Source organism: Rutidosis leptorrhynchoides, chromosome 3, assembly GCF_046630445.1.
Source record: "Rutidosis leptorrhynchoides isolate AG116_Rl617_1_P2 chromosome 3, CSIRO_AGI_Rlap_v1, whole genome shotgun sequence".
NCBI lineage: Eukaryota > Viridiplantae > Streptophyta > Magnoliopsida > Asterales > Asteraceae > Rutidosis > Rutidosis leptorrhynchoides.
Window position 1 is genome coordinate 357,912,410 of NC_092335.1, and position 26,196 is coordinate 357,938,605.

The following is a 26,196-nucleotide window of genomic DNA, read 5'->3' on the forward strand; positions in this document are numbered from 1 at the left end:
TAAATAAGCATAATAATAACTTAGCTACGAGACATTAAATTAAAAAGGTTGAACATAACTTACAATGATTAAAAATAGCGTAGCGTTACACGGACAGAATTTTGACTTACACCTTTACAACATTCGCTAACATACCCTTATTATTAGGAATTAAAATTAAAATTAAAATTAAAATTAAAATATAAATATATATATTTTACGTATACATATATAGAGAGATTGAATTTTTTGGATGGTTTTTGCGATCAAACTGCGTTTGCTTTTATAGGGAATTGAGTCCAGGTGAGCTCCGCGACTCGCGCCCTTTTTGCTCTTCAAACTCCGCGAGTCGCGGAGTTTGTAATTACAGCTCACTCCATTTTGGCTCTTTGTTTACCGACGGTTTATTATATAAATATAATATATATATAATTTATATAATTAATTATATATTATATTATATTTATATACATAGTTAACTTGTAATTTTTAGTCCGTTGCGTCGAGCGTTGAGAGTTGACTCTGGTCCCGGTTCCGGATTTTCGAACGTCCTTGCGTACAATTTAATATCTTGTACTTTGCGTTTTGAATCTTGTACTCTTGTAATTTCGAGACGTTTCTTATCAATAATTGGAACCTCTTTGATTGTATTTTGTACTTTTGAGCTTTTTGGTCGTTTGCGTCTTCAATTCGTCGAATCTGTCTTTTGTCTTCACCTTTTAATATTTAAACGAATATCACTTGTAAATAGAACAATTGCAACTAAAAGCTTGTCTTTCTTGGGGAATAATGCTATGAAATATATGTTCATTTTTAGCATTATCAAATATTCACACACTTGAGCGTTGCTTGCCCTCAAACAATATAGTCTTGAAATACTAGAGTCACTTCTTTATTCTTCACACTTTGTACATCAGTGATTTCTATACGGTGGTTATAAACAATGGTAGTAACGATATGGTTTACAGTCCCACATGACTATAAAAATTTAGATCCATTAAGGAAACTGGATCTTTATGAAAACATTTGATCTTTTGAAAATTAAATCTAGTTTTTACCCTAGATAAGTTTTCCGGAATAACCCTTTACCGGTGTTTGCAAATTATTTTTGTGGGTTTGGTGGGTTTCATATTTGAAAATTTTAGCTCAAAACTTATGGTTTTGTGTCACCCACTTGCTAACCTTGTATTTGGAAAGCAACACGTCCAGTTTACTTGTCCCGTATATTACCTTTCGGTAAACTACCGTCTGGTTGTAAAGGAAAGCATTGAACAAGCAACTGTTAAGGCAATGTCCCCTGACATGCTTTTAATTATGGTCTATAACGTGTCGGACGCAATTACTATCCTTGGTAGGAGCAATAGTAAAGCTCACCCTTATAATTTTCCGGTCTGGCACAAGGTCCTATCTTTGACCATGCTATGCAACCACCATTCTTACGGTTGACACCCGATTTGGTTCAGGTGACCTAATGAATTCCAGGTGAATTCCTAGGATTTTACGTTCAATGGTAATGAACGCATTGAAAATGGGTTTTTAGAAAACAAATCGGTTTGTAATTTTGATCAAAATATTTTCTCATTCAGGCTCGAGTTTAGATATCATTGAATTCCATGAGTTTGTAATTCTCAATCTTTAAGGTCAATCTCAAGGATTGAGTAATATCAGGCTTAAAAGCTGATTTTTGATCTTTTAAGGAGATTATCCTTTCTAGGGATCTGATTCATTAGTCTTATCCAGCTAATTTGCACGGTGCCCCCCATTGTACGAGATAAATCCTTCTCATGGTTAGGATAAATCTGACCACTTGGCGACCCTGTTTAATGCTGAGGTCCGTGGATTTTCTGCTGATTTTAGTGATGACTTTTCTAGATTTTTCGTCAACCTACAGCTGGTCTGGACGACAACTTCCTGACCTAAATCAAGAAGCGCGTTTCTTTTTCGGAAGACTTTACTTCCTTTTAATGATGGAATTGATTCATCGTGTAGATCCATCTTTCTTACAGTAAATCAGGTAAAACTTTTTAGTTTAGTCCAAAGCAAAAGTATTTTCAGTTATTTGTACAGAAATATGTGACATATGTTTAAAATATCTTGGTAAATTTTCCCACACTTGGCTTTTATTTTCCTTTTTATTGTCCTCTATTCCATTTTAAATGAATTTTAACATTTTGGTTTGTTTCTCAATTTATGTCCTTTCCGAGGTAACAATAATTTCGGTGTTAAAACCTAGTTTTATCGTTCATAAATATGTATAAACATGATTTTGAGTTCATTTAGTTGAAAATTTTGAAAATTTTTACTAGAATTGGGTAGTCAGTATATAAGACTAGGGCTGTTCTTTATTATCAGAGAGCACTAGATTCTAATATAATTACTACTTTACTAGTATTTCTAATGGTAACCAAGTGTATAAAGTAAAAATTTTAAAATCCGAAAGAATTTAACCCCTTCCCACACTTAAGATCTTGCAATGCCCTCATTTGCAAGAAATCAGTAACAATTTAAATTATTGAGGGTGATTTGTGTGAAAATGATTAAATTTTACCAAAGTTTCCAAACATATTTGTGTTTGCTTGCTGAATGATAAATGGTGTATATCATTTGTTCATTCCGTCTTGTTGTTATTTCACATATATTTTGCATCTTGTTGTCAAAATTAGCTGCTTTTGCTGAACTTAATGTCAGTCTTTGAAAATGCGTTGTTTTACCCTGTTGTGTACATAATAAACTGCAAACATATATACATATTTTTGAAGTTTGGTATATTACCCCACATTCAAAAATTATTAAAATCTAAGAATAAAAGTTAGAAAATTATAAAAACTATTACAATATTAACATAAGTATTAAACGTATCAACATTACAAATTACAAAATAAATAAAACTAAGTAGACTAGGGATGATACTGATACCAGTAGGGGTTCCATGCATAACTATAGGTGCTATAAAATGCTTCGGCTGGGTTATACGTAGGATACGGTGGTTGAATCTCTATAGACCAGGGAGGGAATATGGGCGATGGAGTAGGAATATAGTTTCTACCTATATGTTGGCAATAAGCTATGATTTGGTTTTGATGAACTTGCCAATCTTCAAATGCTTTATGTCTAGCATTTTCATACTCTTGTGAAGCTATAAACCTTTGCATTTCTGCCATTTCATTTCCCCCTCCTACATTACCTTGTTGTTGCTTTCTCTCAACCTGTGGATGTCTACCATGGTATTGTACTGCGGCGTTATTTCGCCTCTTCAAAACCTTCGCACCATGGTATACATTTAAACCTATTGTATCGCGAGGTTTTGGTTCTTCGATTAGTAATCCCCCCTGACTTATATCCACACCGAGATATTCAGCAATCAAAGTAATAAATATACCACCTCCTATTATGCTATTCGGTCTCATCCCCCTAACCATAGCTGATAAATAATAACCCACACAATAAGGTATACTTACAGCGCTTTGTGGGTCTCGAATACACATATGGTAAAACAAATCCTGTTCATTTACCTTTTCCTTATTCTTACCTCTTTGTGTAATCGAATTAGCTAAAAACCTATGAATTACTCTTAACTCTGCTCTATCTATATCTAAATAAGAGTAATTTCCCCCTTTAAATCGGTGATGGCTATTCATTTGACTCCATACACCATGCGTATCAAAATTTTCGTCTATCTTCCTACCGTTCAATATCAACCCTCTACAATCGGCAGATGCTAACTCCTCAGGCATATATATACGTAAAGCCTGAGCCATGTCTAGTAAAGACATGTGGCGCATCGAACCTCCTAACAAAAATCTAATAAAAGATCGATCGGTTAAACTAGCTACCCGATCATTTAATTCTATACTACATAACAATTCTTCACACCATACTTTATATACAGGTCTACGCATGTTGAATAACCGTACCCAATCGTTAAAAGTAGAATTACCATACCTCTGTGCAAGTAATTCCCTAATTGGCCTGGCTAATTCTACTGCTTCTAATGGTCCCCATTCTATGACCCTAGGTACTTCAACAACTTTAGAATGAAGAGTATGCAAACCCCTTTGGTATTTTGGATAATCTATCCAAAGTCTATCAAATCTCAGGTTCGGGTGCAAATCTTTCAAGTGCATATCAGAAAATGTCATGACTGGATGAGGTATATCTTGTTTGTAGTAGTTATCCACCTCCTGTTGTTTCACATTCTCAGCAGGAGCATTGCGAGCTTGGGATGAAGATTCACCCCTTTCAGTCTGCAAAACACATCAAACACAATTTTTGTGTATCCAAATATGCATTAGTGTCAGCAAAATCATCAATCAAAATAATTACAATGACATGATCAATTTATATCAAACTTAAGCTCATTTTCATATTTTCATCAAATCTACACTTTTTCAAATAAGCATATACGAAAATGTTCGCCAAGTTCATAAGCATTCAACTCAAATAACATGTCAAAATAATCATTACTAGCAATTAAACAAGTTTCAAATGGCATTATCTCTCAAAAATCAAGTTCATGAATTTTAGACTTGAAAAAGTCCACTTTAATTCTAAAAATCATGTTTAGGCTCAAAGTTTGGATCATTTAACTACCTAAACATGTTACACTACTTAATTTAGCAACAATTCATGACAAAAATCGGTCATAACCTGTTTATATCAAAAAGCTCCAAATTTGCTCAAGAACACAAACCCTAGATTACTCAAAATTTGAAGTTTAAGGCTTCTAATCATGTTAAATAGCATCAATCTAGGTTATACAAGCATAATACATAAACAATTTAAGCATAATTACACTAAAAAGCATCAAAATCAAATTGGGTATAAAATTGCTCAAGAACACTAATTTTTGGATTAAATGGTGTTTAGGTGTAGAAATTTACCGTTTTTCTTGAGTAATTACTTGATAGCATCCTTCTCAACATGATTTTAGTAAAAGATTTGATGATTAACGGTAAAAAATTGTGAATTTGGGAAGTCTTTTTCGGGTTTTTTCGGGTTTTATTTTCGCAGTATTTGTGTTGTGGTGTGAGGATACTGATCTGATTACGTTTTTATTTTTTTCTGGGTTTTGGTCCCTCCACGAGTCACGGTGTTTGACCCTTCAAACTCCGCGAGTCGCGAAGTTTGTATTTTTTTTTTATATATATCTTATATCTTATACTAATTAAAACAATTAAGTAATTAATTTTAAAATTTTGTTTCCCTTATTATTTAGGACGAGGTCGTTTCGGATTGATATCCTAGTCCGTCCTTCGACAAAATTTTAAAATTTTTCTTTTTGTAGCGATTGTTTTAAAAGCTAAGATTTTTGGTTTTTTAATATTTTTGTCATACTTTAATTCAATAAGATTAAAAATAATGATAATAAAAGTTCTCGTCCCTCCCTCGGGTAAAGCAATTTCGGTTCAAAGACCTAGTCTTCAACTTACGACGAATTTTAAAAATCATATTTTTAACTTAATGAGATAAAGTAAATTTTTGTTTTTAAATTCACACCAACTTAAATTAAAAATACATAAAATTCAAAATTAATATTAAAAATTCACACTAAACTTAAAATTTGAAATGCATAAAATTAAAAATTCATATTTTAAAAATTAAAAATTCACACCAAATTTAATTTTAAAAATTCATATTATAAATTCACACCAAACTTATATTAATTTTTCAAATATTTACAATTTTAAATATATTGATTTTACAAAGTTTACAATATTAATTTAAGATTTATATATTAATTTTAAAAACATGGTAAAAATAAAATTAAAAATTTTTTTGGCTTTTATCCCACTTTAATCAATCATATATTATCAAAAAAATGCGCCCCTCTTTTCGGTAAAGTAATTTCGGTTCCAAGACCTAATTTAACTCATGACGAATTTTTGAAATATTTTGGGTTGATTGATTAAAGATATTTATACCTTAAGAATAAACGTTAAATTTCACAGTGATGTAATAAATTTTTGTATGATATCAATAATTTCGGTCGCCAAACCTAATTTTATTCAATACCAATTTAATACTTTATAGCGAACAAATTAGCGTTTATTATCAAAAGGTTAAAAATAAAAATAAAAACAAAAAAAAAACTGTACAGGCTTACCTGTGAGATAGTATTCTTAGTTATACGATCTATCCCACTCATAAGATAGTCGGTTTAATTGGTTTTCCATGGCTACATAGGCGTAACCTCGAGCATTCAGTGTTTTTTCTTCTAAACATATGAACGGTCCGTCTCTGCATAAAGTAACAAATTCGGTATTTGAATAGGTTTGATTATTTGAACATTTACCTCCATGTGACCATTTTCCGCATTTGTGACATCTTTCTAGGTGTCGTGCTCTTCTTTTCGCTGCGGATTTTTATTTTCCTTTACCAAATTGTAACTTATTATCTTCGCATCTGGATTCTTTTCTTACTCCGTCCAATCTTTCTCTGGTTACTGATACTATTTCACTCGGAAGTGTGTCATTATTACGTTTAGTGATCAAAGCGTGTAGCATTAGACCATGGTTTAGTTCACAGGCAGTCTTCATATCGTAAAAACCTAAAAAAATAAAAATTTAGAATGGGGGGAGAAGACTAGTTCTTTAGGGTCTGCTAGGGAAAGACCATTCGAGTTCCATTTTCGAGAACTACACGAAAACAGAAAATCTAACTCTAACAGAAATACATAAACCCCCTATACTTAGTTGAAATTGTGATTAACATTATTTTCAATTGAATCATCAACAACTTGTATATCTTTGACTTTTACTTCAATCCATTTGTTGATTTCCTCCGTAACTTTCACAAATTTAACTAACATTGCCTTTTCTTTTGACGATAAATTGGATATTAATCGGTTATATAACTTAAAGTTTCCTTTAATCTTAGCATCGTTAATCCGTTTATAAAGTTTCTTCGTTGAACTGTTAAAAATGGGTTCATCTAATGTCGTATCATCAACGGCATTCTTTGTGATTGGATCATCATTAAGTGTTTCTTCATCTTCCCCACACTTATGCGTTTTTATTGGTCTAACAGTTTTGGTTTGTGGAGATCTAAACTTTCGGTTCACAAAGGTGATCGATGTATCACCATCCCTAAGTGTCATTCTACCTTCTCTTACATCAATGAATGCCTCGGTAGTTGCTAAAAATGGGCGACCTAGAATTAGAGGAATATCAAGGTTTTCCTCCATATTAATCACTATGAAGTTTGCAACAAAGGTCAAACTTCCCACGTTAACAAGTAAATTATTTGCTATTCCAACCGGGTGTTTAATGGTTTGGTCAAATGATTGAACACCTATTTTGGTTGGTTTTAATTTACCCATGCCTAATCTTTTGTATAAGGAAAGAGGCATAATATTTGCACTTGCTCCTAAATCTGCGAGTCCATTATATACAGCACCATCATTAAGTAAGCAAGAAATGATAAATTCACCCGGGTCTCCTGCTTTAATAAGTCGAGTTGGTTTGTAAACCTTTTTCGGGTGTTCTTTCCTTGGTTCTTTCATTTCTATTTGAATTTCTTGTTCATATTTTTCTTCGTTTTTTAGAATGGGAGGTTTGTATAAGAATTCTTCTTCATCACTCAAATTTGAATCCTCCTTATATTCTACTTTTGATTTTTCATATGTTGTTAATAACATATTTATGTTTTCATTTTGAAGGTTTTCTTGGGTGGTGAAATTATGATTAACTTCATTGTCAACTTCCATCGGACCATGTATGTAATGTTTAACTCTGTGACCATTAACTTTAAATTCAATTCCATTTGAATTTATTAATTCTATCGTTCCGTATGGGAAAACTCTTTTGACTATGAATGGTCCAGACCATCTTGATTTCAATTTTCCAGGAAATAGCTTGAATCGTGAATTGAAAACAAGAACTCTGTCTCCTTCTTTAAATTCTTTTGAACTTCTAATTCTTTTATCATGCCATTTCTTCGTTCTTTCTTTATAGATTAACGAATTTTCGTATGCTTCATGTCTTAATTCTTCTAATTCGTTTAGTTGACTTAATCGTAGACGTCCAGCTTCATGTATATCAAGATTACATGTCTTCAAAGCCCAAAATGCTTTGGGTTCAATTTCTACTGGAAGATGACATGCTTTTCTATAAACAAGTCTAAAAGGTGTGGTTCCAATTGGAGTTTTGTAGGCTGTTCTAAAAGCCCAGAGTGCATCCTCCAATTTAATGGACCATTCCTTCGGATTTGATCCGACGGTTTTTTCTAGAATACATTTTAAAGCTCGGTTGGTATTTTCAACTTGTCCACTTGTTTGTGGATGATATGCAGTGGAGATTTTATGAGTTACTCCATATCTTTTAAGAACTTTCTCAAGTTGATTATTACAGAAATGAGTACCCCGATCACTTATTAAAGCTTTCGGTGTTCCAAACCTTGCAAAAAGACGTTTTAAAAAGTTGACTGCAACTCGTGCATCGTTAGTTGGGAGAGCTTGTGCTTCCGCCCATTTAGATACATAATCAATGGCTACGAGAATATAGAGATTATTATGAGATTTTGGAAATGGACCCATAAAGTCAATACCCCAAATGTCAAATACTTCACATACTTGGATGACATTTTGTGGCATTTCATCACGTTGACTTATTTTTCCGGCCCTTTGACAAGCATTACAAGATTTGCAAAGAAGGTGTGCGTCTTTGTAAATTGTAGGCCAATAGAATCCAGCATCATAAACTTTTCTTGCTGTTAGTTGAGGCCCATAATGCCCTCCTGTTGGTCCTGTGTGACAATGGTTTAAAATTTTACTAGCTTCATCTCCAAATACACATCGGCGTATTATTCCATCTGGACAACTTTTAAACAGATGTGGATCTTCCCAAAAATAGTGTTTTATATCACTGAAGAATTTCTTTCGTTTTTGGTACGATAATCCTTTTTCAAGGAATCCACAAACTAAGTAGTTTGCATAGTCTGCAAACCATGAAATTTCATTATAATCTATCTTCAATAGATATTCATCAGGAAAGTTGTCTTGTATGGCCGATTCATTTAGAACTTCTAATTCGGGATTTTCAAGACGACAAAGATGATCAGCGGCGAGATTTTCTGCTCCTCTTTTATCTCGGATTTCAATACCAAACTCTTGTAAGAGTAAGAACCAACGGATTAATCTTGGTTTGGCATCTTGTTTCGAAAATAGGTATCTAAGAGCAGAATGGTCGGTATAGACCACCGTTTTAGCTAGGACGAGATATGATCGAAATTTGTCAAAAGCGAAGACAATAGCAAGGAGTTCTTTTTCAGTAGTTGTGTAATTCGTTTGTGCTCCTTGTAACGTCTTACTAGCATAATATATAGGTTGAAATCGTTTTTCAATCCTTTGTCCTAAAACGGCTCCCATTGCAAAATCACTTGCATCACACATTAATTCAAACGGTAGATTCCAATTTGGTGTTATCGTGATCGCCGCATTAGTGAGTTTCTCTTTAAGAATATTAAAAGATTTGATACATTCATCTGAAAAGATGAATGGAGCATCCTTTTCTAGGAGTTTATTCATAGGAGTGGCAATTTTAGAAAAATCTTTTATGAAACGTCGGTAAAAACCGGCATGCCCTAGAAAACTCCTAACTCCTCTAACATTGGTGGGATGTGGAAGTTTAGCAATTACATCTACTTTAGCTCTATCCACTTCAATTCCTTCTTTTGAAATTTTATGTCCAAGAACGATGCCTTCTTTAACCATAAAATGGCATTTCTCCCAATTAAGTACTAGATTTGATTGTTCGCATCTAATAAGCATTCGTTCCAGATTAACTAGACATGATTCAAATGTATCACCGAAGACTGAAAAGTCATCCATGAAAACTTCCATGCATTCTTCTATCATGTCATGAAAAATCGCCATCATACACCTTTGAAAGGTTGCAGGGGCGTTGCAAAGTCCAAATGGCATGCGTTTGTAAGCAAAAGTACCATAAGGGCACGTGAATGTGGTTTTCTCTTGATCTTCGGGTGCTATTGAAATTTGAAAATATCCGGAAAATCCATCAAGAAAACAATAATAACTATTTCCGTCTAATCTTTCCAACATTTGATCAATGAAAGGTAAAGGAAAGTGATCTTTTCTGGTGGCGTCATTTAATTTTCTATAATCAATACACACACGCCATCCTGTTACAGTCCTAGTAGGAATAAGCTCATTTTTCTCATTTGTAATGACAGTCATGCCACCCTTCTTAGGCACACATTGAACTGGGCTTACCCATGGACTATCAGAAATTGGATATATCAAACCTGCATCTAGCAGTTTAATAATTTCTTTCTTAACTACATCTTGCATATTAGGATTTAGTCTTCGTTGACGTTGCACATACGTTTTATGGCCTTCTTCCATAAGGATTTTATGTGTGCAATACGAAGGACTTATTCCTTTAATATCATGAATCTTCCATGCAATGGCTGGTTTATGAGCTTTCAACACAGAAATGAGTTGTGATTTCTCATTTTCAGTAAGAGAAGACGATATTATTACAGGTAATTCAGATTTACCATGTAAATAAGCGTATTCCAAATGGTTTGGAAGTGGCTTTAGCTCTAATTTCGGAGGTTCTTCTATCGATGATTTGTATCGATATCTGTCTTCTTCTTTTAGCATTTGAATTTCTTCTGTTGTTGGTTCATATCCATTAGCTATTAGTGTTGCTAACATTTCAGATTCATCAATTGGTTCAGTTCCTTCTCCTAAAAAACATTCTCCTGTTCCTTGTAATTCTGGAAATTCTTCTAATAATTCTGCATGTGAATCTATAGTTTGAATATAATAACATGTATCATCTGTAGATTGTGGTTGCTGCATTGCTCTATTAACTGAAAAGGTAACACTCTCGTCCTCTATACTTAGGGTCAATTTCTTACCGAACACGTCTATCATTGCTTTAGCCGTGTTTAAGAATGGTCTTCCTAATATGAGAGGAACTTGAGAATCTTCTTCCATGTCCAGAACAACAAAATCTACTGGAAATACTAAAGTACCAACTTTAACTAGCATGTTCTCCATTATCCCTCTAGGATATTTTATTGATCTATCGGCTAGTTGAATGCTTATTCTTGTTGGTTTCAATTCTCCAAGGTCTAGTTTAGCGTATAGTGAATACGGCATTAAATTTATACTAGCACCTAAGTCTGCCAATGCTTCTATTGAACTAAGACTACCCAGAAAACATGGAATTGTGAAACTTCCTGGATCAGATAATTTTTTTGGTATCTTATTCAACAGCACTGCTGAACAATTAGCATTCATGGTAACAGCCGAGAGTTCTTCCATTTTCTTTCTATTTGAGATTAGATCTTTCAAGAATTTAGCATATCTAGGCATTCCTGAAATCACATCAATGAAAGGAAGATTTACATTTATCTGTTTAAACATATCCAAGAATTTGGATTGCTCGGCTTCAAGTTTCTCTTTCTTCATTTTACTCGGGTAAGGAAGTGGTGGTTGGTATGGTTTAACATAAGGTTTAGCTTTAACTGTGTTATCTTCATTAACCTCCTCAACTACCGGTTCTTTTTCCTTATCTTGATCAGGGTGTGGTTCTTGTGGAGTAGGAATAGCTTCATCAGAAGTTACAGGTATTTCAGGTGGTTTAAGTGTTGTACCACTTCTTGTGGTAATGGCTTTAGCTGTTTTATTCCGGGGGTTAGCATTTGTATCACTAGGTAAACTTCCCGATTTTCTTTCACCTATTAACCTTGCTAGGTTACTTACTTCTTGTTCCAGATTTTGAATAGAAGCTTGTTGATTTCTAAATGCTTGAGCATTTTGTTCATTAGTTTGTTTTTGAGATGTGAAAAACTGCGTTTGAGTTTCAACTAGCTTCGTCATCATATTTTCTAAATTCGGCTTTTTATCATCGGGTTGTGGTGGTTTGTTTTGAAAATTAGGTCTTTGCTGGTTGTAAGTATTGTTAGATACTTGTTGATTGCTAGGACCTTGTTGGTTGTTGTATGGAATATTTCTATTATAATTCTGGTTTTGATTGTAGACTGGTCTTGGCGGTTGATAATTATTTTGATAATTATTTCCAGGCCTTTGGTTTAGATATGAAACATTCTCTCTTTGTTCCATTGTTAATTCAATACTGAGACAATCTTTTGTCAAATGTGGTCCTCCACACTGCTCACAACTAATTCGTATTGAGTGAATATCCTTAGTCATCTTTTCCATTCGTCTCTCGACAGCATCTATCTTTGCGGAAATGGAATCTAAGTCATGGCTAGAATCGGCTCTAGCTGCTTTAGATGATCTAACGATATCTTTTTCTTGGTTCCACTCATGTGAGTGGGAAGCAGTGTTATCAATAATTTTGTAAGCATCAGTTTCTGTTTTCTTCATAATAGAACCACCAGCTGCTATATCTATGTCTTTCCTTGTAGTGATGTCGCATCCTTGGTAGAGTATTTGTACTATTTGACAGGTGTCTAAACCATGTTGCGGACATCCTCTTAATAGCTTTCCAAATCTTGTCCACGCCTCATATAGAGTTTCATTTAGTTTCTGTTTGAACGTAACAATTTCTCCTTGAAGTCTTACGGCTTTAGATGCTGGAAAGAATTGTTTAAGAAATTTTTCAACTAAAACGTCCCATGTATCAATTGCCCCTTCAGGTAACGATTCCAACCAATCTTTGGCTTCTCCCTTTAAAGTCCAGGGAAATAACATGAGATATATCTGTTCATCCTCCACTTCTCTTATTTTAAATAGTGTGCAGATCCTATTAAAGGTACGAAGATGTTTATTTGGATCTTCCTTCGGTGCACCACTAAATTGGCATTGATTAGTCACCATGTGTAGAATTTGTCCTTTAATTTCATAATCTGGCGCATTAATGTCTGGATGAGTAATTGCGTGACCTTGGCCAGTGCGTTTAGCTCTCATTCGGTCTTCCATACTTAAAGGTTCCAGATTCTCCATAATTGAATTTGTTGAATCGGAATAACTAGAGGATTCTGATTTAATGGTTCGTTCCTCAACAATCTCTGTTTGAATGATTGGTGGTTCCGGAGGAAAGTTTAGTGGTTCAGGATCTATGAATCGTCCCTGAATATTCTCCGGATTCTCAATTGTGAGGTCGGGTTCAAAAAATGGATTATCGGAAATTTGAACTGGAGTACTTGGTCGACTGGATGACGATTCTAAAGAAAAATCAACGGCGGTAATATTTGCTAAATGTCTTGATCTAGTTACAGTTGGTGAACGTACAAAAGGTGATGAATGTCTTGCTCGGTGCATTCACTGAATATCCTATTAGTTTTTAAAAAGGAAAGAAAAATTATATAAGTTATCCAATCAGTAGACTTTTCTGATTTTGCCCACGTTTCGAATAGCCAAAAGATGCAGCAGAGGGGCAGGATTCGTTTGGTCTCAATATAATTGAGGACTGTTTGGCTCCAATAACCCAGTCCACGTACAAATCCAACTATTACTACGAACCAGAAAATTTTGATGTCTATCAATTTAACCACTTAAAATAAATTTTCGTAATTTTAAGAAATTTAGATAAGAAGTAGAATAAAAAATCTATGTCCTAAGAACTAGAATAGCGAGAAATAAGAAAGAAAAAGAGCGTGTTGGAAAAAGATTGAAAAATAAAAATAAGAAAGAAAAAGAGTAACTTATAGAACTTAAAAACACTCGACTAACCCAACCTTATTACTATCACTAACTTAAAATTATAATCGCAAATTGAGATTACTAATTGGAATGATAATTGATACATAGGTAAAAGGTGTCTAAAAATATTAAAGCTTACAAGTAAAACTATATCCCAAATGGAAATAACTTAAAAAGGTACTAAAACTTAAAAAGGCGTCGCAAAATTCTAAAGTACATAAATCTTAGTCTAAAGAAAAAGCACTTAAGGGATTTTACGGCAAAGCCTAAAAATCTAGAAGTAAAAAAAAAAATAACTATGTCAAAAACTATATCTTAAAACTAAATACGAGCGAAAAATACAAATATTACGCTAAAACAATTAAAAAGGGACAAAATATAAAAATATACAAAAAGTTGTAAAAAGTACAATTTTTATAAAAATATTATTTTTATATTATTTATTTTATAAAATTATTACTTTTATATATATAAATAAAACTAATTAAAAATAATTATTACAAATTAATTAAATCTTAAACTAAATAATAAATTAATTAACCCTAAATACTAATTAATTAATAATAATAATTAAAACTCCGTAATAAATGCCAAATTAGGGTTGCTGTGTGCCCGTGTCAGACGGCTCCGCGAGTCGCGGTATTTTCTTCTTCAAACTCCGCGAGTCGCGGGATATGAAAATTCAGATGACAGGCTGGTTTCGACAAGTTTCGTTTTACTTTTTTTTTTTATATTTTCTGTTTAAATATTTAAATAAAATATTTATAAAAACTAAATAAAAACTTATGTTTTAAAAACTAAAATAAAGATAAAAATACTTTATAATAAAAATCTTAAAACTAGATTTATATATTTATTTATTTATTTATTTTTTTCGGTTTTTAATTTTATGTTCTAAATAAACACAAAATATTTAAATAAAACTTATATTTTTATAAAATAAAAATAAAGAAACTTTATAAAACTTAAATATTTAACAAACTCTTAAAAATATTTATATTTTTTTTTCTTTTTATGTTTTCGAATAATTAACACGTACTTTTACGAAAGTGTATTTTTTTATAAAAGTAAACTAAAAATGAAAATCCTTTTTTTTAAATATTTAGCGTTGCGCTTTCGGCGTTTAAGAGTCCCCGGTAGCGGCACCAAAAATACTTGATGTTATGCGAGGTGTATATAAAATAGCTTTATATTTTACAAGGAAATACTATTAAATACGATACAATTTTACACAAGATATTTATTTATTTATTGAATGAATATACTTAAACCTTGCTACAACACTTATAGGCAGCGTACCTAATCGTACAGTAGTGTAGTTTTTAGTAAGTCCGGTTCGGTCCACAGGGAATCTTTTAAACAAAGCTTAACACTATATTAGTTTTATTTTATAAAAATACAAATATATATATAAGTAATATTATTATTATAAAGGGGGGTTTTTACCGTTTAATGACCGGTTTGTCGATTTTAAAACTTTAGTCGCAGTTAAAACCAAATGTAAAATATAAATAAAAGACTTAATTTAAAGCGTAAAGTAAATAACGATAATGAAATTGCGAATAATAAAAGTGATATAAAATAAACTTGCGATAATTAAAAAGTACGATAATTAAAAGTGCAATTAAATACAATAATAATAAAAATGCGATAATTAGAAGTGCAATTAAATATAAAATAAAAGAAATTAAATATGAAATAAAAGAATTATGCTTATTTAAACTTCCGTAATCATGATGTTTGACGTGTTGATTTTAGTTTTATGCCCATGGGTTAATTGTCCTTTGTCCTGGATTATTTAATATGTCCATACGGATTTGTCCATAAAAGTCCATCAGTCATAAATACAAAGAGCGAAAGCCTTCGTCAAATTATTCTTATTCCCGAAGTCAAATATTCCAACTAATTGGGGATTCGAATTGTAACAATGTTTTAATACTTTGTTTAATGAATACACCAGGTTATCGACTGCGTGTAAACCAAGGTTTTACTACTTTGTTAACAATTATACCAATTACCCTTGAATGTAATTCACCCCTGTTTCAACAAGTCTATTAACTATTAATCCAGTTCCGTGTCCGGTAAAATGAATAATTATTGGTATTTATAGATATCCCGCCCACCGTACCCAGTCTAGTGTATGTGATTATATATAAATACGTCGAATTATAAGTTTGTATATTAAATTAACAAGGTATTGTTTAGTTAATATAAAACCCATTAATAGCCCATAGTCTAATTTCCACAAGTGTCGTTCTTTTATCCAAACCCCAATTATGGTACAAAGCCCAATTACCCAATTTTAGTAATTAGCCCAACATCATGATTACTTCGTTTTAAATAAGCATAATAATAACTTAGCTACGAGACATTAAATTAAAAAGGTTGAACATAACTTACAATGATTAAAAATAGCGTAGCGTTACACGGACAGAATTTCGACTTACACCTTTACAACATTCGCTAACATACCCTTATTATTAGGAATTAAAATTAAAATTAAAATTAAAATATATATATTTTACGTATACATATATAGAGAGATTGAATTTTTTGGATGGTTTTTGCGATCAAACTGCGTTTGCTTTTATAGGGAATTGAGTCCAGGTGAGCTCCGCGACTCGCGCCCTTTTTGCTCTTCAAACTCCGCGAGTCGCGGAGTTTGTAATTACAGCTCACTCCATTTTGGCTTTTTGTTTACCGACGGTTTATTATATAAATATAATATATATATAATTTATATAATTAATTATATATTATATTATATTTATATACATAGTTAACTTGTAATTTTTAGTCCGTTGCGTCGAGCGTTGAGAGTTGACTCTGGTCCCTGTTCCGGATTTTCGAACGTCCTTGCGTACAATTTAATATCTTGTACTTTGCGTTTTGAATCTTGTACTCTTGTAATTTCGAGACGTTTCTTATCAATAATTGGAACCTCTTTGATTGTATTTTGTACTTTTGAGCTTTTTGGTCGTTTGCGTCTTCAATTCGTCGAATCTGTCTTTTGTCTTCACCTTTTAATATTTAAACGAATATCACTTGTAAATAGAACAATTGCAACTAAAAGCTTGTCTTTCTTGGAGAATAATGCTATGAAATATATGTTCGTTTTTAGCATTATCATTGTTCTTGTTATAACAAGATAAAATGAAGAATCAAACTAGAAAGTTTGGTTCTTGAAAACTAGTAAGTAAATAATAACAAGTAACAAAGTAACAACAACAACAACAAGTATCAAAACAATAATCAAAGAACAAATGATGATGATGATTATGTGCATATGTAATTCGGTTTTACAAAGAAAAGAAGAAGAGAAAAAGTCTTCAAGTTACTTACAATATTTAGAAAGAAAAGAGAGAAAAGTTGAGAGAATATGGGAAGTAAATGTGTAAGTGTAAATGAGAGGATTCTAGTGAATGAAGTAATGAAAAAAAAATTGAAACAAAACACTCCATATGGAGCCTAGGCCGACGGTTTTGGAGTGAGGGAGGGGGAAGAAAAATGTTCACTAGTCCATGCATGGTAAAGCTCATAAAAGGTGGTTATTAGATGGTTGTTTATGGGAACTAGTTGTAAGTATAATGTAATTTGATTCCTTTACACTAAACTAACTAGTTAGAGTTTAAATGGAATACTTACATGTATGTATGGGCTAACTAGTCCACTTAAGGGTGTAGGGTGGGCTTTATAAGCCCATGTTCAATTAAAAGCCCAAGTTGTATGTAATTAACAAATGAATCCAATTAAAGCCCAAGTAATTAACTAATAGTCTTAGTTAATTAAAATGATTAATTAAACTAATCATAAATGTAAATAATACTTGAAAATATTATTCGTGTAAGTTTCGCGTGTCACAAAGACGTTTCGGGCAATTAAAGCCAAGTACGGGCAATCATGGCAACATGTAAATGTAATAACATACATTCGTTTAATCACACGTATTAATAATAATAATTATTAATAAATAAATGTTGGAAAGTCCAGGGTCGTTACATTACCCACCTGTTAAAGAAAATTTCGTCCCAAAATTTAAGCTGAGGTAGATGGAGGAGTCGGGAAAAGGTGAGGATACTTCCGCATCATTTGATCCTCTCGCTCCCAAGTAAACTCAGGTCCTCGTTTGGCATTCCATCGTACTCGTATAATCGGAATCTTATTGTGTTTCAAAGTTTTGACCTCACGGTCCATAATTTCAACAGGCTCTTCCACGAAGTTGAGTTTGTCGTCAATCGTAAGTTCCTCAAGTGGTATGATAAGTTCGGGTGCAGCAAGACACTTCTTTAAGTTTGACACTTGGAAGGTAGGATGAACTGAGCTCAATTGTGCTGGTAGATCCAAACGGTAAGCAAGGGGTCCAACACGTTCCAAGATTTCAAAAGGACCAATGTATCGTGGGTTTAACTTTCCACGTTTTCCAAATCGGATCACACCTTTCCAAGGTGCAACCTTCAAAATAACACAATCACCAACGTTGAATTCAAAGTCTTTACATTTAAGATCGGCATAACTCTTTTGGCGATCACGGGCAGTCTTAAGTCTAGCTTGAATCTGAGCAATCTTCTCCGTGGTTTCATGGACTACCTCGGGTCCGGTGATTTGCTTTTCGCCTACGTCAGCCCAACAAATAGGGGATCGGCACTTACGGCCATATAACGCTTCAAAAGGTGCAGCATTGATGCTAGAGTGATAACTGTTGTTGTAAGAAAATTCGGCGAGTGGCAAATGCCTTTCCCAGGCCTTTCCGAAATCAATGACACATGCACGCAACATGTCCTCCAAGGTCTGAATCGTTCGTTCACTTTGCCCGTCAGTCTGAGGGTGATAAGCAGTACTCATGTCCAGAGGAGTTCCCATGGCTTCTTGCAATGAACGCCAAAATCTAGAAGCAAAACGGGGATTGCGATCCGAGATGATCGATAAAGGTACACCATGACAAGATACAACCTCCTTGATGTATAGTTGAGCAAGTCTCTCCATTGTAGCTGTTTCCTTCATCGCTAGAAAGTGTGCAGATTTAGTAAGACGGTCAACAATAACCCAAATAGTATCGTATCCGCCCACCGTCTTCGGCAGCTTAGTAATGAAATCCATTGTGATCCTTTCCCACTTCCATTGTGGGATCTCCGGTTGCTGAAGTAACCCAGAAGGTCTCTGATGCTCTGCTTTAACCTTCGAGCAAGTCAAACACTTACCAACATAAGTTGCAAAGTCTTTCTTAAGATTCGGCCACCAATACTGTTCTTTAAGGTTGTGGTACATTTTTCCCGCTCCAGGATGAATCGAATATCTCGATTTGTGTGCTTCATCAAGTATAAGGTTCCGTAGATCTCCATAACAAGGTACCCAAATTCTTCCGGCATAACATCGGAGTCCAGACTCCCTAACCTCGAATCGAGAGACAAGTATGTTCAAATGTTCGTGAGATATGTTCTCCTCCTTGAGAGCCTCATCTTGGGCTACTCTGATCTGGCTGTTGAGGTTCGAATGGATGGTGATGTTCAGAGCCCTAACACGAAGAGGTGTTGTCCTCTCCTTTCAGCTTAAAGCATCAGCTACAACATTGGCCTTGCCAGGATGATAACGAAGTTCACAATCATAGTCGTTTAGCGTCTCGATCCATCGACGCTGTCTCATATTCAGTTGTTTCTGATCAAAGATGTGCTGGAGGCTCTTGTGATCGGTGAAAATAGTGCTCTTAGTTCCATACAAATAATGTCTCCACAATTTAAGCGCAAAGACAACGGCTCCAAGTTCAAGATCGTGAGTAGTGTAGTTTCGCTCATAAATCTTCAATTGTCGGGAGACATAAGCGATAACCTTTGAGCGTTGCATCAGTACACAACCAAAATCACTTTTTGATGCATCACAATAAACAATAAAGTCGTCACTGCCCTCAGGAAGTGATAGGATAGGTGCGGTGGTTAACTTCTTCTTCAAAGTTTGGAATGCTGATTCGTGTGCGGGTTCCTAAATGAACTTCTTGCCCTTGTGAGTCAGCGCGGTCAAGGGACGCGCAATCAGAGAAAATCCTTCAATGAACCTTCGGTAGTAACCGGCGAGACCTAGGAATTGGCGAATATGCGTCGGAGTAGTGGGGGTCTCCCACTTGCTGATGGCTTCAATCTTGGCGGGATCAACTTTGATACCCTGGTCGCTCACAACATGACCCAGAAATTGAACTTCCTTCAACCAAAATTCACACTTGGAGAATTTGGCGTAAAGTTGCTCTTGTCTCAAGAGTTCAAGTACTAGTCGGAGGTGTTGCTCATGCTCTTCTTCGCTCTTAGAGTAGATGAGGATATCATCTATGAAGATGATAACAAACTTATCCAAGTACGGCTTGCAGACACGATTCATGAGATCCATGAACACGGCTGGTGCATTGGTTAATCCGAATGGCATCACGAGAAACTCATAATGACCATAACGAGTTCTAAATGCAGTTTTCATCACGTCACTTTCCTTCACCCTCAACTGGTGATAACTGGATCGCAAATCGATCTTTGAGTAGACACTCGATCCTTGTAGTTGGTCAAAAAGATCATCAATTCGTGGAAGAGGATACCGATTCTTGATAGTCAATTTGTTGAGTTCACGGTAGTCGATACACATACGGAAGGATCCATCCTTCTTCTTCACAAACAGCACGGGTGCGCCCCAAGGCGAGAAACTTGGTTGGATAAACCCTCGGTCTAACAGCTCTTGTAGTTGACTTTGTAATTCTTGCATCTCGGAAGGTGCGAGTCTAAAGGATGCGCGAGCTACATGTGCTGCTCCTGGCACTAAGTCAATCTGAAACTCTACAGCTCTCTGCGGCGGTAATCCAAGCAATTCCTCTGGGAAGACATCGGAAAATTCGTTCACAATTCGAACATCGTTCACGCTCTTCACCTCAGTTTCTACTGCTTTCACATGTGCTAGGACAGCAAAACGTCCCTTCTTCATAATCTTTTGCGCTTTCAAGCAACTAATGAGGTTCAGCTTCAAGGTACATCTCTCTCCGTAGATGATCAGTGGCTTACCGTCTCCTTGTGGTATACGAAGAGCTTTATCTCCGCAGATAATATCGGCCCTTATCTTACTCAACCAATCCATACCGACTATCACGTCAAAACTTCTCAGTTTGATAGGTATCAAATCAATTTCGAAATCTGCACTAGCTATGTTGATAATAGCTCCTCGACTAATATGGTCAACTTTTTCAAGTTTTCCATTGGCGACCTCGACAAGCATACTCTCTTTCAACGGGACTAATGACCAATTAATCTTATCGCAAAAATGTCTACATACATAACTTCTATCCGCACCAGTATTAAACAAGACAGAAGCTAAAAGATTGTTGATTTTGAATATACCTGTCACCAAGTCGGGGTTTTCGCGTGCATCCCTTGCATTAACATTGAAAGCTCTAGTGCGGGGTGGTCCGCCATCTTTTCGCTTATTTGGACACGCATTTCTGAAATGGCCCGTCTGCCCGCATTCGTAACACTTCCTTGGCCCTGTGGGGTTCGGCTTCCCATTCAAAGTGGTGACCTTGCAGTCTTTTCCAACATGCCCAGACCGTTGGCACTTCTCGCAGACAACATTGCAATACCCACTTTGGTGTTTGTAACACCTCTTGCATTGTGGTAAGGTTCCTTTGTAGTTCGGGTTGGAGTTGGTGTTGTTGTTGGGGTTGGGGTTTCCACCGTTGTTGTTTCCTTTGAAACCCTCATGTCGTTTCGCCGGGTTTTGATCATAGTTCCTTCCCCTGATGTTGGTGTTGTTGTTGTGGTTATCCCATTTGCGCTTCTCACTAGTACCTGCTTCAGACTTAGTTTTCTTCGGTTCATCGATGGTTATTTGATTCATTAAAGTATGCGCCATGCGCATCGCTTCGGGAACATTTGGTGGTTTGGACGAGGTGACATTCCCTTAATGCTCTTAGGGAGTTCCCAGAAGTATCTCTCCATTCGCTTGAATTCTGGGGTGACCATTGTCGGACACATCAGGGCTAGTTCCAAAAATCTCCTGTTGTAACCATCAAGGTCGTTCCCAACGGCCTTTAACTGCATGAATTCCATTTCCATCTTTTGGATTTCGGTTCTCGGACAATACTCCTCAATCATGGCACATTTAAATGCTTCCCATGGCGTAGCATATGCCTCATTAATGCCTTGTGCCTGTGCCATTGTGTTCCACCACGTGAGCGCACCGTCAGATAGCGTGCAAGAAGCAAATTTGGTTTTGTTGTCCTCCGAACAGTTGCTAACTCGGAATACTGATTCAAGTTTCTCGAACCATCTGGTGAGACCAACCGGTCCCTCAGTGCTGCTGAAGTTATGTGGTTTACAGCTCTGAAATTCCTTGTAAGTACACCCATTTCGAACGGGTTGAATAACCGGTGGTGGTGGCGGTGGAGCTTGGGGTTGCATTTCCGCAATGGCTGCGGCTACACGTTCTTGGATCATCTCTTCAATTTGAGCAGCAGTAGGTGTGGATCGACCGTTAGCCATGGTGTTCTATACAAACATTTTGACTCAAGTCAAAATCCAGCATTCAATATATAATAATATAGTATATAACAACCAACATGTAAACAGCACAACACATGTTAATTAAGTAACGCAAGTTGATACAAGTACCGCAAAACACCATACAGTAACGTAAATAGAACACTTGTGCAAAAAGTAACATCACAAAGTTTCCATTCATTAATAATAAATTTCATAATCATGATAGATTCGTACAATACATAAGTGAAATATGAAACTACAACTAGATTACATCATGAAATCTAATACAAAAGGTCCTACGGTGAAGGTGGGTGTATGATGTCTAAAACCTGAGCCAACTGCTCCTCGAGCTCAATAACCCGAGCTCGGAGGATTCCCACCTCCCTTGTCAATTCCTCGACAGTGGGAGATGGTGGGGCAGGTGGTGTTGGTGGTGCAGGTGGTGCGGGTGGTGCCGATGGTACGGGTGGTGCAGACTGCACGAAACGGGGTGCAGACGTTCCGGCTCCAGAAATAGTCAGTACGTAACGGGGTGTCTTACGCACTTGTGGGTCGGCAGGGTACGGAATAAGCCGCTTACGAGCAGTAACCCTACGACGTCGACCAAACGCGTCAGTGAAGGCACGTCCTCCGTTGATCCCCGAAATAATGGTACCGTCGAAGCGATACCGCTTCTTCGGCGGGTTGGAGGGTAGCTGAATAGGTATATCAGCAGGGTCCTCGTCGTCACTGGAGTCTGATGAAGAATCATCTGATGAAGAATCGGCGGATGATGAGTCATCCGAATCATGTGGTGGTGGCACGGGTGGCTGAACTGGCAGTCCGAAGGCGGCCAACATTTCTCTGTGTCTGCCTGACGGAATCGGCACTAAACGTCCATTAGCAGCGCGGCGGCACGGCATGCGCATATGGTTACGGAATGGCCCTTCCCCGAACTCCGCGGGAATCACAACACCACCGATGCAGGGCTGTGGCTCTGAGGGTCTGGGAGCAGACGGAGCTGGAATCTCCGTAGGGTCCACGTGTCCGTCAATAGTAGCCACTGGTGTCGGCGCACTACTACTAGCTCCGGAAGACGAAGCGCCGGGGTCACTGGTGCGTATCGAGATCGGTGTGTCGGCAGCAGCAGCAGGTGGGGTGGCTGACGAGTCTAAACTGCCCAAAACGATAGCAGGTGGTACATCCGACATCTGAACAAGGAAAAATAAATTTTCCATGTTAGTAAAAGTAAGCAAGTAATATCATACAGTAGTGAAATCATGTAATAGCATATGGCATATAGTAGTAAAAGTAAGCAGCAGCATGCAGTAAGTTCAGCGGAAACAAGTAAACTAGCAAGTTGTAGATTAGTCCTATTAGTGAATTCTACTCGGGTCGGTGTTAGACTCACTAATGCAACCTAATTCCCTACAACCAATGCTCTGATACCAAATGTGAAGCCCCGTACAAAACCATCGTGTACGAATTATCAACAACAGGATCATTACAAGGTTAAGTACTACACGCTGTAATAAAAGAAGTTGCATTCACGATAAAAAAAGGTGACGTCATAATTGACATCAAATGTTTTACACCAACAGTATGCTTCTACGAATAGCAAGCATGAATAAATGTATGTAACCCTTAGGTCGTTACAAAATGTAGTTCAAAAGTATTAAAGTTTGAATGCAGTTAAACAGTTCATGCGGTGATAACACTAGAGCAGCAGGTGTCTACGGCAAGCCTAGCACGACAGCGGAAGCAAATAACCTTAAGCACCTGAGAAAAACATGCTTAAAAATGTCAATACAAAGGTTGGTGAGCTATAGTTTAAGTATAACAGTATGTAAGGTAGGCCACGAGATTTCGGTGCTACAAAGAGCGTTTCAAAACAGTATGATAGAGTATATGTTAACCGTGGGCACTTGGTAACTAACTTAACGTTTATACCCCCTGAAAGTACACTTGGCAAGTGCGTATGTCTACGAAGTATTAAACACTCATTAAATGCTAGCGCGACTAGCCCGAGTGGGGATGTCAAACCCTATGGATCCATATCTAAGATTCGAGTTCACGGTTCAAAAACCAATGATTAAACGTTACCGAGCTAAAGGGAATGTTTATGCCGTTGTATAACCCACACATATATAAGTTTAAGTACTCGTGCCTAGTATGTAAATCATAAAATCCGCATGTATTCTCAGTTCCCAAAATAAGTTAAAGTAAAAGGGAATGCTATAACTCACAATGATAAAGTAGCGGTAAAGTATGACTCGGAAAGTAAGCAAGTAATGAAGGTTGTCCAAACGGGTCCTCAACCTAAGTCAAATAGTACTAAGTCAGTAAATCGTCTGAATAGGTTTAAAAGTATGTAAATAAGGTCTTAAGGGTCATCATCATTCATCATTTAACAAAAGGTGTAAAGTAGGTTTCGTTTATGAAAGTAGTTTAAAACAAAGGCTGACTTCGGTCAGTCACCACGGCCTCTACCCTTACTGAATTAAGGTGAGACCAGTGGCCATGGCTCTGTATATGAGTCCTTTAAGTGTGATAAAATTTACAGAAGCAAACTCGTCTTCGTTTGACTGTGGCGACAGTCTAAGTGCGAGTAGGTCAGAAATTTCTGCACAACGTTAAAAGGACATAGTGACGATCGGAGGGCCATAAATCCTAAACCGTAACTCGGATTAAGACGAGTCCTATATGAAAACTTATATACTAGAAAAGAGATATCTGAAAATCAAGGTTACAGTATCCCAGGTGTATTGGTCTGTTACAGAAACCAGAAAACACTAGGTAGAAGACAGAAAGCAGAAAAATAATGGGTTCCGGTGAGTTTGGTGCTTGATGTTCATCATAGTTCTCATCCTTGATGCCTATAGCTTCAAGTGTATAACTCAATGATGTGTTTATATCATCTTTACCAAGGTTTGACCATCATAACCCTTGTGTAAGTCTAAGACGTGAAGCATAACTCAATTAAGTGTTGCAAGTGTTTTGATGAACCAAAGTTACATCAAAGTCTTAGATTTAACACATACATGAACTATAAAAGTAATACTAACTAAGTTTTGACAATTATGACACAAGTGTGAGTCTAAGACATGTAGATCAACTCACTTAAGAGTTATATGAAGTTGATGAACCAAAGTTACATCAAGGTCTTAGATCTAACACTTACATGAACTTTAAAAGTAAAAACAAGTTACAAACTTGAAAGTGAACTTATGAAATCAAGATCTTAAGTTAGATCTTGAAGATCCAAGACCCAAAAGTCTAGATCTAAGGTTATTAAGTTAAATCCAACACAAGTAAGTAAAGTTATAAATAAAGAGTTACACTTCCATGTTCTTGAATCTTTAAAGTTAACTTTAAATTTCAAGAAAGTATGAGATCAAGACTAACTTGTAGTACTTGACCAACAACAACAACAAACATGAAATTAAAGTGTATAAAATGAAGAAGTAAACTAAGTAAACAAGTAATTTGTTCATGGTTGTTCATACTTTAAAGATTCAAACCAAAGTTTGATCTTTAAGAAAGTAAACTTTAAAGTTTGCTTCATGAATAACAAGTATGATTTTAATCAACACATGAACTTGCAATCTTTTAAGAAAGTATATGTAGAACATAACTAGTAAGTTTATGTTCTTGTTGTTCTTGTTATAACAAGATAAAATGAAGAATCAAACTAGAAAGTTTGGTTCTTGGAAACTAGTAAGTAAATAATAACAAGTAACAACAACAACAAGTAACAAAACAATAATCAAAGAACAAGTGATGATGATGATTATGTGCATATGTAATTCGGTTTTACAAAGAAAAGAAGAAGAGAAGAAGTCTTCAAGTTACTTACAATATTTAGAAAGAAAAGAGAGAAAAGCTGAGAGAATATGGGAAGTAAATGTGTAAGTGTAAATGAGAGGATTCTAGTGAATGAAGTAATGAAAAAAAAATTGAAACAAAACACTCCATATGGAGCCTAGGCCGACGGTTTTGGAGTGGGGGAGGGGGAAGAAAAATGTTCACTAGTCCATGCATGGTAAAGCTCATAAAAGGTGGTTATTAGATGGTTGTTTATGGGAACTAGTTGTAAGTATA